Genomic DNA, 15,293 nt, shown 5'->3' with positions numbered 1-15,293 from the left:
ATCCTAGCCCTAATTTTATATTTGGGTGTTTAATTGGGGATTATTATCTAATCAAACTTTGTCTCTTTTCTATTTCAGATGTCTACTTTGAACAACAACAACGCTTCTGGCTCGACCTCTTCCGGCTCATTCTCACTCATGAATTTGTGGGGGAGGGTGATTTTCAATGGGTCCCACTTCAACGATTGGATCCACAACATTCGAATGGTTACCCGTTACGAGGACAAGGAGTATGCCCTCGACAAGGAGCTGAAAGAAGTCAACGTCAACACTGCTACTCCCGAAGAGATCGCTGCCTTTGAAGCTCACGAGCAAGATGCTATGAAAGTTCATTGCATCATGCTTGCGACAATGACCGCCAAACTCCAATAGTCCTACAAGGACTACCAACTCTACAAGATGCATCAAGATTTGATAGATAGGCACCATCAAAGCGCAACGCATGAGAGGTATGAGATCATCGCTGCGATGATCACTACCAAAATGAAGGATGAAGAGTCTGTCACGGCCCACCTGCAAAAAATGCAGAGATATGTGGACCGCTTGCTGAAGTTAAATGTTAACTTCGATGAGGAGCTGGTCATAAATATCATACTTCACTCCTAAACTCTGTGTTACAACCAGTTCCACATGACCTACCACATGAACAAAGAGGAGGTCACTCTAAGCAAGCTTCAATGCCTGCTAAGGACTGCTGAGAGTAGTCTAAAAGATAAATTTGTTGCATCAACTCCTACTGCTAATGCCCTCGTCTTGGCTATTGGGGAAGGGAAGGGTAAGAAGAGGAAGGATCCTTCTAAGAGCCACCACAAGGGAAAGTCCCAAGATGACACCTCTTCTAGTGGAACCAAGGCTGGTCCCGCTACGCCCTCCTCGAACCTGAAGGATACTGATTGCTTCTACTGCCACGACAAAGGGCATTGGAAACGAAGCTGCTCGATATACTTGCAAGATATCAAGGATGGAAAGATAAATTTGTCCTTCGCAGTTATTTATACTATTCATTCTAACAATATATCACATTCTATGTCTTGGGTCCTCGATACAGGATGTGGTTTTCACATTTGTTCTGATTTGCGGGGTCTAAGAAGAAGTAGGGATGTGGAGCATGGGAAGATAAACTTGATCATGGGGAATATGAAAGCGTCGCTTGTCACCAATATTGGAGTTTACTCTTTAGTGCTTAGTAGTGGGTTAGGTTTGGATTTGAATAATTGTTGTTATTCGTCAAAAATGACACGAAACATTATTTATTTTCATGGTTTGTATAAACAAGGTTTTAGATTTTCGTTTGATAATGAAAAAGGTTCTATTAATGCTTTCTTTAATGGTACTTTCTATTTTGAAGCATTGCTTTGTAATGGAATATATGAAACTGTGGTAGTTGTAGAAAACTTAGGAAATGATGTATTGTATATCGATTCTTCCAATGATTTGGATAAAGCATGCTTGTGGAATTGTCGTCTTGGACATGTCAACAAGAAGCACATAACCCAACTCCAAAAGGATGGATTGTTGGAGTCATTCGACCTTAGGGAAGATGACGTGTGCGAGTCTTGTTTACTTGGAAAGATGACCAAGTCACCCTTCACTGGAACTTGTGAAAGAGATGAGGTTTATTGGATCTCATACACACCGATGTGTATACGCCCTTTAGATCCACCACAAGGGATGTGTACCGCTTCTATGTGACTTTCACTGATGATTATAGCAGATATGGGTATATCTACTTAATCAAGCACAAGTCAGAAACCTTTGAAAAGTTCAAAGAGTTTAAGTAAGAAGTGGAGAATCAACTGGGCAGGAAAATTAAGATGCTCTGATCTGATCGAGGAAGTGAGTACCTTAGTCTTGAATTCCACGACTACCTCAAGGAATGCGGAATTTTTTCACAATTGACGCCACCTATGACACCGCAATTGAATGGTGTGGATAAGAGGCGTAATCGAACCATGTTGGACATGGTTTGTTCCATGATGAGTCGTGCTTCATTACCTATCTCATTTTTGGGGTATGCCTTAGAGACTACCACCCATATCCTTAACTTAGTCCCTACAAAGAAGGTTGTCAAAACACCTCACGAGATGTGGACATCGAAAGATCCCTTTTTGGCACATATCGAGGTTTGGGGTTGCGAGGTTTTCGTAAGACGAGAGACTCACGGCAAGCTCGAACCTCGTAGTGAGAGGTGTAGTTTCATCAGCTATCCACATTAATCCTTTGGATATCTCTTCTATAGATCGAGTGACAATATTGTCTTCGTTGTGAAGAGAGGAGTTTTTCGAGAGCGAGAACTCATAAGCCAAGGGGAAAGTTGGAGGCAAATTGATCTTGAAGAGCTTTAAGAATCAAGCGATGAAGGAACCTCTAGCACTAGCGCTCAACCCGAGGAGGAAACTCCTATTAAACCGATTGACGAGTCCTTACCTCTTAGACATTCCAGTAATGTTAGTGTTCCACCTGTGTTGTATGGTTTTCATATCATAAGTGTGGGTGATACGTTTATTAGTGATAGTACACTAGTAAATTTGGATGAACCTAACAGCTACAAGGAAGCCATGGCAGGCCCGGAGTCTACAAAGTGGAAGGAGGTTGTGGATAGCGAGATTTAGTCCATGTATGACAACCAAGTTTGGAATTTGGTTGACAATGTGTCAGGTCGTAAGACGGTTGGGTGCAAATGGTTCTTCAAGAAGAAAACCGACATGGATAGGAAAGTTTACACTTATAAGGCGCGATTGGTTGCAAAGGTCTTTACTCAAACTCTCGGAGTTGACTATGATCTGACCTTCTCACCAGTAGCAAAGATAAAGTCTATAAGGGTGATGATAGCCATTGCTGCGTTTCATGATTATGAAATATGGCAGATGGATGTCAAAACCGCTTTCCTTAATGGGAAATTGGCTGAGGATGTTTACATGAGTCAAACAGAGGGTTTTGTCGATGAAAAAACATCCTAATAGAGTGTGCAAGCTTAAGAAATCCATTTATGGATTAAAACAAGCAACTCGTAGATGGAATCTTTGTTTCGATGAGAAAGTCAAAGAGTTTGGTTTCTTGCGAAGCGAGGATGAGTCATGCGTATATTTCAAAGCTAATGGGAGTATAGTTAGCTTCCTCCTTTTGTATTTTGATGACATACTACTCATGGAAAACGACATCCCAACCCTACAGGAGGTTAAGTCTTGTCTTGGGAAGTGCTTCGCTATGAAGGACATCGGAGAAGTTGCTTATATTCTTGGGATAAGGATAGTGAGAAATAGGAGTAAAAGACTGATATGACTTAGTCAAAGTACTTACTTGGATAATGTATTAAAGCGTTTTAGTATGGAGAATTCCAAGAAAAGGGAGTTATCAATCCAAAGCAATGCCAAGTTGAGTAAGACTCAAAGCCTGAGTACTGAAGTCGAGATAGCATAAATGAGTCAAGTACCTTACGCTTCCTTCGTTGGCTCGATCATGTATGATATGACTTGTACTTGCCCTAATGTAGCCTTCGCTTTGAGCATGGTCAGCAGATATCAAGGGAACCCTGGTAGAGCACATTGGAACGCAGTCAAGAATATTCTTAAGTACCTTCGGAGGACCAAGGAATGGTTTCTTATCCTCGGTGGGAGTGATGACTTAAGGGTGCGAGGGTATAGTGACGCCAGTTTTCAGACCGACCGATACAACTTCTGGTCTCAATCAGGCTGGATCTTTACCCTGAATGGAGGAGCAGTAACTTAGAAAAGTTCCAAGCAGGAGACCGTAGCTGATTCAACATGCGAATCAGAGTACATAGCAGCGAGCGAAGCGTCAAAGGAGGCGATATGGTTGACGAACTTCATCGAAGACCTTGGAGTTGTGCCAGCCATAAAGGAGCCTATGGAGATTTTCTGTGATAATGAAGATCCGATTGCCTTGACCAAGGAACTGAGGGATCATGGCAGATCCAGACATATCTACAGGAAATATCACTTTATTAAACATCGGGTAGAAGATGGACTCCTCATAGTTAAGAGGGTATCGTCAGAGGAGAACTCGGTAGATCCCCTCACGAAGGGACTAAGTAGGGTCAAGCACTTGGAGCACGCTAGGAACATTGGGCTGAAGGACGATATCAGTTTTAGTGATTATATAGCTTTTAGAAACTTGTAATAGAAATTTGTAATTAACATTTGATGATTAAATAAAGTGTTTTATTTATAAGTAAAATTACTGTCATGTGTTAATTATTTACTATTATTTCATTTTGCACGTTTTGACTTCCTAAATAATAAGATTATTTAAATTGTCCACTGTGGTTTATGTTGGAAGTAGACATGAAAGAAGACTGTCATGAATTGTCTTGTAGACTGTCTAAAGTGTATTAGACATAGCAAAAGTTTTCTGTAACATTCATGAGTACTTATGAAATAAGATTTGAGTATTGGATTAGACCCGCATTCACTTAAATCACTTCATGGAATTAATCACGAGTGATTGTGAGACGATAATATCATATAGTATTTAAACCTAGATAGATGGTTTATTGTTTGCGAGTTGGTTGTGCATTGATAATGCGTAAACGCATCAGTAACATGATGTTATAAAACGCATTGTTGTGTATGATTTGATGAGTGAATAGTAAATGCATATAAGTCGAAGTTTATCTGTTCCTTTTATCCTGCGAGGGTAAAAGCGATATCTTGGGCCCCTCGATGATTTGGTTTGACTTATGTGTCGGGCCCAATCATGACTGAGTTGATGTGTTCAATTAAGTTCTATGTCAGATAGATCAGAGATCAAGAAACAAACTGTTGGACAATAAGTATGACTATGTTCCATGTGATTGTCTACACGATATCTTGAGAACGGAGGACTATACAATCCCTTATCTAAAGGACGTGACAAAGTTCAACAGAGGCTTTTGAGAGCTACGATTACTAATCAGATTTTGAAGTCGTACTTGCATCTTTAGTTATTAGACTTATCCAAGTGGGAGACTGTTGGATTAGTGTCTAAGTCCATAACTATATTTGGTATGTACTTGACTCGGTTGTAGCATGGTCTTTTTGGGTTGCCTTCACCAGAGCAACTTGACCGGATGATTAATGGAGAAAGAGATTATTATGGTTTATTACTATATTATATGAATAATATATTAAAGGAGAAATCATATTTGTTTAGTTAATATTGGTCAAGAATTAATTAAGAATTAATTTTGTGATCAAAAGAGATTAATTAAACTTTGGGGACTGAAATTGTAATTATTGGATAGTTGCAAAGTAGGTTGAGAAACCCTAGGGATAAGGTGGACGAAATCCTTATGGATAGCCCATAAGATTTCGTCCAAGATAGGGATCCAGAAGGTTCTTATGGGCTGCTTGGTGACTAAGTAACCGGATAAGGACTCTGACTGAAACCCTAATCTCACACCTATATAAAGGACCCCTATGCTTCATATTTCGGCTACCACTTGAACCCTAGAGATCCAAGAGCCGATTTTGAGCCTTTCCCCTCTCTCCAAGATTTTCCAACTTGCTTTGGTGTTTGTGATTCATTAGAGGCATTGCATTTGAGGTGCTAGGTTCTCATAAGCTAAAGATCTTCAAGCAACAATCAAAGGTAACATTCTTACTGGTTTATTTATGTTGATTTAACGTTTTGTTGTATGTTAGATTACGGTTTGCAAGTCTTGGACAATATTGTATGTACAAATAGAAAAACTAGATCCAAACAATTAGGGTTTTCATGAACACCATAGGAATGTTGTTTTGCTCATGACCCAATAATAACATCCGCTAATTTCCATATCATCATTTCCTTTTACGAGTTTTTTTTTTATTTTTTCAATTTGTTTTTTTATTTATGTTATAATATTTATAAAAAATAAAAATAAGACATGCAATTTAATTAAATCCTAAATTAAACATAACATTTAAAAACTAAAAATGAAATTACAGAACAAAAGAACATTGAATGAAAAAAATACGATAATCCTAATTTAAAAACATAAAAACGATTTAATAGTGGTAATCCAAATATTTCTTCAAGATCCTCTCCTTCATCTTTCGGAGCCCTTACACTTTTCGTGGTCCCATATTTTCCTCGTTGGTTTGAAAAATTGCTACATTTGATCTTCCTCTACTTGCCTACAAAGGAACTCCAAGTGCTCATCTTGCACTTAAACCTTTTGTTGTGAAATTAGATTGTGTTGGCCTAACTTTTTTTTTCATTTTCACCAACTCTTGTGCCCTTATCTCGGCTTCGTTCGCGTGTCGTTGAGTACGCTTCGCTTTGTCGTGCCCGACCGGTCGTCGTGAGGGGGGGGGGGGTCTCTTCAATGTCATTGGGGATGTAACATGTATCGACGTTGAGGTCGACGTTAGTCCATGCGTCGGAAACGTCAAACGAACTAGAATTACAAAAGAACATTGAATGAAAAAAATACGATAATCCTAATTTAAAAACATAAAAACGATTTAATAGTGGTAATCCAAATATTTCTTCAAGATCCTCTCCTTCATCTTTCGGAGCCCTTACACTTTTCGTGGTCCCATATTTTCCTCGTTGGTTTGAAAAATTGCTACATTTGATCTTCCTCTACTTGCCTACAAAGGAACTCCAAGTGCTCATCTTGCACTTAAACCTTTTGTTGTGAAATTAGATTGTGTTGGCCTAACTTTTTTTTTCATTTTCACCAACTCTTGTGCCCTTATCTCGGCTTCGTTCGCGTGTCGTTGAGTACGCTTCGCTTTGTCGTGCCCGACCGGTCGTCGTGAGGGGGGGGGGGGGGGTCTCTTCAATGTCATTGGGGATGTAACATGTATCGACGTTGAGGTCGACGTTAGTCCATGCGTCGGAAACGTCAAACGAACTAGAATTGCAAGACCTCTTTGATTGTGCCTCCGACGATGTTTGTGCCTTAATTCACTTTGGATCTTTTCTGACAATCCCCCATACTTTTTCAAACTCAAAAGAGTGCTCCATTTCGACGTGATATTGTTCCCTCACGACTTTGAACACATCAAAATCATTTGCTCCACATTGCTTTGGCGAACCTTGTCTCATGAAAATCCCATTAAACTTGGTGCACCGATAATTGATTGGAGTCCACTTGCTATTAAGCATACTAATATTGCGATATAGTTGTTTCTTCAAAATCACATGGAATTCTGAGCACAGTTTCGTAAAAACCAACTCTCCGCGTATCATTTCCTACAGTTGGATTTTTGAAGTCTCACACAATGCCACAACCAACACGTAATACTCATCCAGTGTCCATCACAGTTGAGGTTCTTCTTCACTTTCCACGGCTGTCTTCTTTTTCCTTTTTCCTTTCCTCTACCTTTCCGACCACCTCCTAGTTGCGTTTTGGGAATATTTTCTTGCATTAGTTGTGTGGGTGGAGGTTGTGTGGTTGTTTGTCGCATGGAAACAAAATTATTGAAGATGCTTTGTTGATGATTTTGGTTTTGTTGCACGTAGTGCGGTGTAGGAAATTGAATGGGGGTGAGGTGAGATTAAAGAAGTTCCCTTGAAATGGTATTTGTGGTGAGTTTGTGTTGAGTAGTTTCATATAACTTTTGTATTGTGCGAACCTCATCAGAGCGGATGTGTTTGTGTTTGGAAGAGGGGTATCCGGATTTTGCTCTGGATAAAAAGAAAATGTGGTTGATTTTTTTTGAGTTAAATAGAATGATAGATTGGTGTAGTAAAATGTTTTTTGTGTATGTGACATTATAATAGGTAAAAAATGGTTTTTGACCATTCCTCAATGATCTTTTTGGCCGTTTCTTTCGAATTTCACACGTTATAACGTGTTGCGATGGTAACGAAGGATAATGAAACGAGGCTCAACGGGAAAAGGGCGGTATTCAACCCATGGTAATGTTTTTAACGGATGTCCATGTCATCAAAACGACACTCGTCGTTGCCCACACCGATTCGTCTAATATATAATCTAACAGCAAATCAAAAATGGGGAAAGAGACTTGCAACGAGCCCTTTAATATGAGATGTTCTAAAATTATTTGCCATTTATTAGACTTGTTCTTCGCATTTATCTGGACATACATTTTACATATTCAAAATTTAATTCATAGTAGAAAAACATATGAAACTAATATGATTCGTCGAATCTATGCATCTTCAAAATATTCTTAAAATCTTGTGCCGGATGTTTTCAAAACAATATGAAACAACTTTCTGGTATGAGGTGTGTCGCATTTATATAGACGGGACCACAAAAATAAACTCTAATATGTTTTTATTTGATTCAGAATGATTTTTCATAGATAAGACTAGATTATAACTTACGTTAAATGCATAAAAACATATAAATGTCATCATATATTGCATAATAATTATAAGTGTTATAGAAATCGGTCTTGGCTGCCGATTAATCGTTTGGTCGCCTTGAACCGATTACGATTTTGGTGCTTGGCGGAAATTTGTCAAAATCGGGATTGGCGCTTATAGGCAGGAAATATTTAAAAATTTTAAATTTTTTAATTTTCAAATATTACACTAAAATTTTAAATTTTGAAATTTTTAAGCTTTCAAATTTTAAGATACTATACTAAAATTTTAAAATTTTGAAAATATCAAAATTTAAATTTTTAAATACTTCTTTTTTTAGGATATATTAATTTTTTAAATAATTTAGGGTTCCCGATTAATCCCTACCGAACGCTTAACGTCAGTTGACCGTCAAACTACCGCCGAACAATTTTCACAACCTTGATAATTGTTATAAAAAATTATCGTTATTGGTATTATTGAAATATGTAGAAGATACATTGAAATTTATAAATATTTATAATCATTGAAGTACCTCTTTGTATACAATATTTTTGTGTCTATTACTTGAACGACATTCTTCATCACATATGAGTACCTTCTAAATCATAGATAATTACATTAGTGTAATTTGATGAAAGATTGATGGATAAAATATTATGGACAAGACTTTTAGCTTATTTTTCTTTAAGGAGATAAATCGTCATTTGAATCCATCACTTTATTTTATTGTTAATGTTGCTTATAAAAGTTAAATATAGATATATAGGCATATTGGTATGTTTTATTATTTTATATGAGGAAAGTAATAATTATAATGGAGTTTCATTATGTAAGAAATAAATGTTTGAAATATTTTTGGAGGAAAAAATCATGATCATTAAAAAAATGTATATAAGGAAAATATAAATTTAGATTGAGTTAAATTATGGATGCAATTACTGACGAATACTATTTTGAAGAGAATTATATTTTGTAAGGTATAATATTATGACTAAATTCAAAATATGTACATTTTCAGTGTAAGTTTATAAATTTTATTGTTACTATATAAAGATAAAACAAAATAGGTTGATATGTTATACGAAAAGAAATTTAATCACTTTGTTTTAGTGTTAATGTTTCTTATAAAATCAATATATATATATATATATATATATATATATATATATATATATATATATATATATATATATATATGCATATTCGTAAATTTTATTATTTTATATGAGAAAAAGTAATAAATATAATGGGGCAACGTTGTCTAAAAGTAAATGCTTGAAATATTTTTGAAGGGAAAAATTTGAGACCATTAAAAAATTTATATATGGAAAATACAAATTTAAATTGGGTGAAATTATGGATGAAATTAATGACGATTAAATTGGTAGGTTACGATTGAATCCGATTTTGGAAAGTTAAAATTTGATAAAAGAAACGCATAAGTTATCAAAATAAAAAATTTATGGATATAAGGAAATACAAATTTAAATTTGATAAAGGAATACATAAGAAATATATGCTTAAAATATTTTTGGAGGGAAAATTTTGAATCAGTAAAAAAATTATATAAGGAATACAAATTTAAATTGGTTAAAATTATAGATGAAATTAATGATGATTAAATTGATAGATTACGATCGTATTCCGATTTTGGAAATTTTGAATTTGATAAAGAAAACGCGTAAGTCGTCAAAATATAAAAATTTTGAACGTGGGGGAACATATAGAAAAATACATATAAAGTTATAAAAGGACAATAAAAAAATAAGATAAAGCAATAAAAAAATCTATCTTAATAAATAAAAATCATTTTGTCACATGTCATTTTTTCATTCATTTTGCCACATGGTAATTTTTGGATGTTTGAATTAACTATTTTTCACTTGTCATTATTCTATGTTTTCAATTATTTAAAAATATTACTTAATTATATTGTTATATAGCATAAACATTATAATTAGACATTCCTTCGACATTAAGGTTACTTAATTTAAACCTATATTGACAACCAATATATTATTTTGTTCACTGCAATATTGACAACTATTTAATTTATTCAAATAAAGTCATAAAGTATAATTTATAGAATGTTAAATATTATACGGATTTAATTTTAGTATATAATCAATGAAAATTCTTTTCTAAATAATGATTGATTTGTTTTAAATTGATTATGAATATAAGTTTTAGCTTTTATGTTTGTTCTTATTTATTTGGTGTTCGTAAGAACCTTGCATTAGGCTTGGCGCAACTTTGAATAATTTTGGTACATCATCAATATAATTTAGTTTATATATTGCAGTTTTACTAATATTAACGATCTTATTATTTTTTTTTTTCTAATATCCGTAACGCTTTTATTAATTGTACTTTTTACAAATCTCCTAATATCTTATAATTTTTTTTATCTTACTTTATAATTTTCCATAACTATGCTAATTTCAAGATTGATTGTCTTAAATACAAAGCTTTGTTCACTAATTTCGACCAAAAAGGGTTTCTCATGACCGGAATATGACCTTTCAAAGATAGACATATTAGGAAAAAATGTTGAAATAAGAGTTTTGACTTTTTAAATAAGAAAACTACATACACACATTGCTATTAACTAAATATGTTAAAAAACAAAATAGAAATTACAATGCACTTTGTATCCATTTACAACAACTCAAAAGAAATTTAGAAATTGCAATTCAAAACATTATAGATTAAAGTCAAACTACATTGTTATTAACTAAATCTATTAAAAACCAAGAATTATGGACAAATACGTCAAATTAATAGCAGTGTAATATTGATAATTAAAAACACTAGAGGGTAAATGATAGTTTTCAATCATTAACTACCGTGTAATCCAAACAATCTCAAAAAAAAAAAAAATTAATTACGTTAGACACACATACATAAATATAGTTAATCAAAAGTCATTGCGCTTTTCTCATGGGCATTTTATCAAAAATATAGAGTGCAACATCAAATGCAAGATTAAAAAGACAAAAGTAAAAGATTGAAAAACTAATACTAACATTTATAATCAAAATTATTCATGCATTTAAAGATCACAGTCAAATACAACACTAATAAGAATCAAAAAATCGAATACAATAAAAATTAAGAACATCATATTGAAGAATGAGCCTAGATGATGAACTTGATGCTTGCAAAGGGTGATGTTGTTCGAACATGATGCTACTAAGGGTCTGAAAAAAACATAATGTACGAACAGCAGCACATGATTTATACACAACTTTCAACAATGATTATGGAAACTATATATGATTTTGAATTCTTTGATTTTTTGAAATTGAGCGACGATATCCCGTAATCTTATAGGTATGTTTCATACGATAGATGTGAATTGAAAAAATATACGAAATACGTCAATTAAGAACATGATTTTAATTATGAATGAATGAAATTTACTTTCAAAAATTATGATAATGTTTAAATGAGTTGAATACATTCTTTTTGTAAATGGCGTTAACATAAATTAGTTAGTCAAGTTTTTAAATTTAGTCAATATTAATTTAATTTTATTTTATTTTATGATGACATCATCAAAATAATCAAATAGTTGAAATTAATAAAGAAAACACAACGAATGACCTGATTGTTAAAGATACTGTCGGCAGTTTCTCTTTTAATATATATAGAGATGGTTCGTTTTAAAAAAATAAAAAGCAAATGAACATTTTTATTAATAGTAAACACACACAAAAAATTAATTTAATCAATATCCTATACAAATAACCAAAATATAATGAATTTTATATAATATTATCGTAATTGTTTTCATAAATATAATTAGAAGTTATATTTATTATTTATTGTTGTTTCGAAGATATAAATGTTGTTTTCTCTCGAAGCGAGAACATCTGAAGTCTACGGAACATATTTGCAACACTTTATAGCAGAATATGTGGACTAAATAACTGCAACCTGTAATAAGAATTTTTTTTTTTTTTTTAATGTCTGCAGACTGTTGTAATAAGCTAAAATTTAAATAAACTGATTTTACAAATTTCAAATAATTTCATATTACAATAATTTTTTGAAAATACACCTCTAGACCATATAATACAAGTGAAATATGTTAAACATATTATATTTATTTATTTAAATTATATTTAATTTTATGGTTGTTAACAAAATTGATGTTTAACATATAGTAAGTTATGTCATGTATTCAGATCAAATATAGAAGTCACTTCAGTAACTATGATAATTATTTTTTTATTAGCTTCAATAGATTTGGTTATTTTAGTGAATAATTTTTTAATTTATCAATATTTAGTTATAGACTATGTAACACAAATATATATATATATATATATATATATATATATATATATATATATGTATATATATATATATATATATATATATATATATATATAGAGAGAGAGAGAGAGAGAGAGAGAGTCAAGATCAAATAAGAAGTAAAATTTTGGTAGGAAGGTAATAGTTTTTTTCTACATATTTTTTTACCGAACAAACAAAATGAATAATTAGATGATTCACAAGAAAAAATTCACAAAAAAACATCTTCACGATTCATTTATGTGTGTGTATATATATATATATATATATATATATATATATATATATATATATATATATATATATATATATATATATATACATACAGAGAGAGAGAGAGAGAGAGAGAGTCAAGATCAAATAAGAAGTAAAATTTTGGTAGAAAGGTAAATAGTTTTTTTTTACATATTTTTTTTACCGAACAAACAAAATAAATCATTAGATTATTCAAAATTTAGATGATTCACAAGAAAAAATTCCCAAAAAAAAACATTTTCATGATTAATTTTTAAGTAAATTAAGAAAAAAAAATCACTTTTATGACAATTTTAGTTAATTACAACAAAATCATTATATAAATGAATCATCGAGATATATTTTTGAGAATTTTTTTTTTGTGAATCATGTTATTTTTTATTCATTTAATGATTCATTTTTTTCGTTCGTCAAAAAAAATATGTAGAAAAAAAACTTTTTACCTTCGTACCAAAAAAAATTCTTAATATATATATATATAATTTATCAAACTGCTTCGAAATTATATAAATTATATTTGAATTGTTTATAATAAACATCATAATATTAATAAACTAATAAACATATAGAAAAAAGAAAACAACAATTTTATGTTGAATAATATATCTTAAGTATGGCTATAAGATGTTTGAAAAGAAGAGTTCGTGTTGTATTGTGTTGTCGGAGCACACATAATACTTTTTAAATAAGAACTCTTCTAAAAAATAAATAACTACAAAAACCAAATGTTACGCAGTGTTCTGAAGAATATAATGTATGAAACGGTTTTTTTTAAAAGAAAAACAAAGAAACCCATTGTATCCAAAAGTCTAAAATATAGATAATTTTGATTATATATTTTAGACAAAAGGTGATTAAAAAATATTTACATAAAAAGGGGCACCGTGCCCTGCACACGTGCATAGTGAATTTACAAAAAGCAAACAGGAGAACTAAAAAAAGCCATGTACGTTTGTCGGCCAATCTTTGAAGGCTAAATGCCTTACCCAGCAGCACTTCACGTGCACTCAGCCCCACCACAGCCCAAACAAATACACAGCCCACCATATTCTACACTTCGGCTTCGGCGTCGAGCCACCGACTTTAACTCTTCATATAATGTTGATAACGATTATAAGGTTGATAACGATTACGAATCATAAATCCACAAACTATAATATCAAAAATTACATTGATAACTTATCTATTATTAGATATAGTAAATATAATTAGATTATAGCCTGCGTTAAACGCGGAAAACGCATAGAAAAATATATAATCGTTTACAAATATTGCCTAATGATTATATATATATATATATATATATATATATATATATATATATATATATCAAGGATCAAGTAGGCACATAATATAGGCAACATTAAATATTAATCATACAACTTCTTACCGCCTACTAGTTTTCTCACAACACACAGTCTCGCTACCAGCTAACCTCCATGAAATGTGTAATCGTAAGTAACCAGTGGTGAGTTAGCCACCCGGAGATCCTACTCTAGAGCCACACCCAAACAAGGAACATGCAAGAAAGCCTAGATCAAGAGTTCTCATGTTATCCTACATGACTACATACAACCCCTAGGACACTCAACTATATGATAACCGTTGTACCACTACTACAGAATCCTATCATATCCTTCTTAATAAATGAAGTTTTTTTTTTGTCACATGTCAGTCTCTCATAAGTTTTGACACTTGTCATTTTGTGGTATTTTTGAAATAAATATTATCCACTTGTCAATTTTTAGTTTGTTTCAATTTTTAAAATTAAAGTCATATATTTATATATGTAAAGTATTAAATATCATATATATGATATGATATTAAATTGCAATAAATATGTTTTTTCTTTATTTTAAAGTTGTACATTAAAAAATATTTATCTATTTAGACTTTAATGTCTAATTTTTTTAAATTAACCCGTGTAATACACGGATTTCACTAATCCCAAAAAATAAGAACAATTAAAACCATGTTATTAATGAAGCCCTAATTGTTCCACATTTACAGATAAATAACGAGAACCTACCAGATGTAGAGTTGTTGCGAAGAATATGTGTTTTTCAGAGAAAAGAACTTGTGTCTTCTGTCGTCCGTGGTGTTGGGGCATGGCGTCGATATATATATATATATATATATATATATATATATATATATATATATATATATATATATATATATATATATATATATATATATATATATATATATATATATATATATATATATATATATATATATATAGGGTTAGGTTCATTTGAGACCACTTATATTTTGTGAGACCGTGAGACGCATTTGTTTATTTTTTTATTTTTTTTTATTTTTTTTTTAGTTAATTCATGTTCCGAAAATAATATTTAAAAAAAGAATTTTTTGATTTTTCCATTTATTTTGCATTTTAAAATTATTTTTAGAATATGTACAGTGTAATATTCTATTTAGAATATTTC

Source organism: Lactuca sativa, chromosome 8, assembly GCF_002870075.4.
Source record: "Lactuca sativa cultivar Salinas chromosome 8, Lsat_Salinas_v11, whole genome shotgun sequence".
NCBI classification, from domain to species: domain Eukaryota; kingdom Viridiplantae; phylum Streptophyta; class Magnoliopsida; order Asterales; family Asteraceae; genus Lactuca; species Lactuca sativa.
Note: the sequence above shows the minus strand (reverse complement) of the source record.